Genomic DNA, 4334 nt, shown 5'->3' on the forward strand with positions numbered 1-4334 from the left:
GGTACAGTTCACAACTGCTGGACACAGTGTTTCTGGTACAGTTCACAACTGCTGGACACAGTGTTTCTGGTACAGTTCACAACTGCTGGACACAGTGTTTCTGGTACAGTTCACAACTGCTGGACACAGTGTTTCTGGTACAGTTCACAACTGCTGGACACAGTGTTACATAAAATTGCAAAATATTGTTTAATTTATATAAAATATTAGTGTCTGTCCATTGTCTGCTAATTGATCGAGTGGTGGAAAAGACAAAATATAAGTAATGAATATCTGGCTGGGTTTAGAAAGAGGAAGGATATGTGTGCATCAACATAATTCTGCAGACGTTCAATAAACAGAAAAAGAAAATTGTTAAAAAATACATAATAATAATAATAATAATAATAATAATAATAATAATAATAATAATAATAATAATAATAATAATAATAATAACCTATGTGGATAGTGTTAAAGGTTTCACTTCAGACTGTAAAATTAAGTCACTATAAGAAAAAAAAAATCCAAGACTCCACCGGGAGTTGAACCCGAGTCTGCTGCTTCAGAGGCAGCCGTGCTGACCGCTGCACCACAGAGTCGTAATGTTTAGAGATTGAGTTTTACTATATAGCTCAATGGTAGTGTTGGCAAAGCAATGGTCTTCATTAGAGGCCTGGCTTCCGGTTCTGTTGGCACCCACTATGACGGTACTAGTGACCAGTACTTCTCTCCCTGCTGGTACTAATGTGGAGAGTACTAGTGACTAGTGCTTCTCTCTCTGCTAGAACCAACGTGGAGGGTACTAATGACCAGTGCTTCTCTCCTTTCTAGCACCAACATAGAGTGTACTAGTGACCAGTGCTTCTCTCCCTGCTAGCTCCAGCGTGGAGAGTACTAGTGACCAATGCTTTTCTTCCTCCTAGCACCAACGCGGAGAGTACTAGTGACCAGTGCTTCTCTTCCTGCTAGCTCCAGCGTGGAGAGTACTTGTGACCAATGCTTCTCTTCCCCCTAGCACCAACGCGGAGAGTACTAGTGACCAGTGCTTCTCTCCCTGCTAGCTCCAGCGTGGAGAGTACTAGTGACCAATGCTTTTCTTCCTCCTAGAACCAACGCGGAGAGTACTAGTGACCAGTGCTTCTCTTCCTGCTAGCTCCAGCGTGGAGAGTACTAGTGACCAATGCTTTTCTTCCTCCTAGAACCAACGCGGAGAGTACTAGTGACCAGTGCTTCTCTTCCTGCTAGCTCCAGCGTGGAGAGTACTAGTGACCAATGCTTTTCTTCCTCCTAGAACCAACGCGGAGAGTACTAGTGACCAGTGCTTCTCTTCCTGCTAGCTCCAGCGTGGAGAGTACTAGTGACCAATGCTTTTCTTCCCCCTAGCACCAACGTGGAGAGTACTAGTGACCAGTGCTTCTCTTCCTGCTAGCTCCAGCGTGGAGAGTACTAGTGACCAATGCTTTTCTTCCTCCTAGCACCAACGCGGAGAGTACTAGTGACCAGTGCTTCTCTTCCTGCTAGCTCCAGCGTGGAGAGTACTAGTGACCGATGCTTTTCTTCCTCCTAGCACCAACGTGGAGAGCACTAGTGACCGTACATCTCTCCCTGCTAGCACTAACGCGAAGAGTACTAGTGACCAGTGCTTCTCTTTCCTCCATTCCTGTTACTTTGATTCATTCATGACACCATCAATGTTCTGTTGTTCCTTCCAGTCCTGTTACTTTGATTCATTCATGGCACCATCAATGTCCTGTTGTTCCTTCCAGTCCTGTTACTTTGATTCATTCATGGCACCATCAATGTTCTGTTGTTCCTTCCAGTCCTGTTACTTTGATTCATTCATGGCACCATCAATGTCCTGTTGTTCCTTCCAGTCCTGTTACTTTGATTCATTCATGGCACCATCAATGTTCTGTTGTTCCTTCCAGTCCTGTTACTTTGATTCATTCATGGAACCATCAATGTCCTGTTGTTCCTTCCAGTCCTGTTACTTTGATTCATTCATGGCACCATCAATGTTCTGTTGTTCCTTCCAGTCCTGTTACTTTGATTCATTCATGGCACCATCAATGTCCTGTTGTTCCTTCCAGTCCTGTTACTTTGATTCATTCATGGCACCATCAATGTTCTGTTGTTCCTTCCATTCCTGTTACTTTGATTCATTCATGGCACCATCAATGTTCTGTTGTTCCTTCCATTCCTGTTACTTTGATTCATTCATGGCACCATCAATGTTCTGTTGTTCCTTCCATTCCTGTTACTTTGATTCATTCATGGCACCATCAATGTTCTGTTGTTCCTTCCATTCCTGTTACTTTGATTCATTCATGGCACCATCAATGTTCTGTTGTTCCTTCCATTCCTGTTACTTTGATTCATTCATGGCACCATCAATGCTCTGTTGTTCCTTCCATTCCTGTTACTTTGATTCATTCATGGCACCATCAATGTTCTGTTGTTCCTTCCATTCCTGTTACTTTGATTCATTCATGGCACCATCAATGCTCTGTTGTTCCTTCCAGTCCTGTTACTTTGATTCATTCAAAAATAATAAATTAAAAATAATTCAGTGATGCTGAAAAAGTCTTATTTACCATGTTGATTGTTGCATCGTTTATGTAACTCCATAGACAAATATTAATGTAACTCCATGGACAAATATTAAGGTAACTCCATAGACAAATATTAATGTAACTCCATAGACAAATATTAATGTAACTCCATAGACAAATATTAATGTAACTCCATAGACAAATATTAATGTAACTCCATAGACAAATATTAATGTAACTCCATAGACAAATATTAATGTAACATCATAGACAAATATTAATGTAACTCCATAGACAAATATTAATGTAACTCCATAGACAAATATTAATGTAACTCCATAGACAAATATTAATGTAACTCCATAGACAAATATTAATGTAAATCCATAGACAAATATTAATGTAACTCCATAGAAAAATATTAATGTAACTCCATAGACAAATGTTAATGTAACTCCATAGACAAATATTAATGTAACTCCATAGACAAATATTAATGTAACTCCATAGACAAATATTAATGTAACATCATAGACAAATATTAATGTAACTCCATAGACAAATATTAATGTAACTCCATAGACAAATATTAATGTAACTCCATAGACAAATATTAATGTAACTCCATAGACAAATATTAATGTAAATCCATAGACAAATATTAATGTAACTCCACAGAAAAATATTAATGTAACTCCATAGACAAATATTAATGTAACTCCATAGACAAATATTAATGTAACATCATAGACAAATATTAATGTAACTCCATAGACAAATATTAATGTAACTCCATAGACAAATATTAATGTAACTCCATAGACAAATATTAATGTAACTCCATAGACAAATGTTAATGTAACTCCATAGACAAATATTAATGTAACATCATAGACAAATATTAATGTAACATCATAGACAAACATTTATGTAACATCATAGACAAATATTAATGTAACATCACAGACAAATATTAATGTAACATCATAGACAAATATTAATGTAACATCACAGACAAATATTAATGAAGGTCACACAAGTTATTCCTCATTAAAAGGTCACATACCACAGTAATATAAAAAAATAATAGCTATTTAAAAGGTAAGAAAAATATTTAATTTTCGCTGTAATTTTGTTTTTGGAGAATTTTTTTTTTCAAACAGCTGAAATAAAGTGTATCAAAATTGATCTAGTGTTGACTTATATTATTTTTAAAGTTTGATTAGTTTTTTATTTTGATGTATAAATTGTTACGTTTTTCTTCAGTCTAACGTCAATAAATGTCATTGTTCCTAGGGGCATTTAAATTATTAAACCACATAAACCTACCTATGAATCGTTAATCAACTGTCAAAATTGAATTTATTAAACCACATAAATCTACCTATGAATCGTTAATTAATGGTCAATACTGAATTTATTAAAAATAAGGACACAAAAACTCACCTACGTCGTGCAGAATAGGTAAAACTTGCGAATTTGACTTAAATAGCTACTCACTTCTTGCCGAGTTAGACAAGCTAAAATTTGTGTATGCAATAATTTCTCAAAATTCATTCTAAACCTAACGAAAAAAATATATCATTGTGTTTGTTATTATTAAATTATTGTAAACTTATCTACAATATATTTAGTTGGATTATGCTTAATTAAACTGCTCTTGTTATAATGTTAAGTAAGTTTTCTAGGGTTCTTTTGGTACAAAATTATTATTTTTTACATTAACATAAATGAAGAAAAAAAATATGTTTAAACTTGCAAGAGAAAATTTTATAAAGGACTTTATTTTAAGTGAATTCC

The 4334-nt window shown here is 35.6% G+C and overlaps 1 non-coding gene across 1 annotated transcript; it reads right to left on the bottom strand.

Moving 5' to 3' along the window:
• Positions 1–509: 509 nt before the first annotated feature.
• Positions 510–581, bottom strand: TRNAQ-CUG (transfer RNA glutamine (anticodon CUG)). Its single transcript has one exon. It is a non-coding gene; the product is annotated as a tRNA-Gln (tRNA).
• Between the last annotated feature and the right edge of the window lie 3753 nt (positions 582–4334).

Source organism: Cherax quadricarinatus, unplaced genomic scaffold, assembly GCF_038502225.1.
Source record: "Cherax quadricarinatus isolate ZL_2023a unplaced genomic scaffold, ASM3850222v1 Contig38, whole genome shotgun sequence".
Classification (NCBI taxonomy): Eukaryota; Metazoa; Arthropoda; class Malacostraca; order Decapoda; family Parastacidae; genus Cherax; species Cherax quadricarinatus.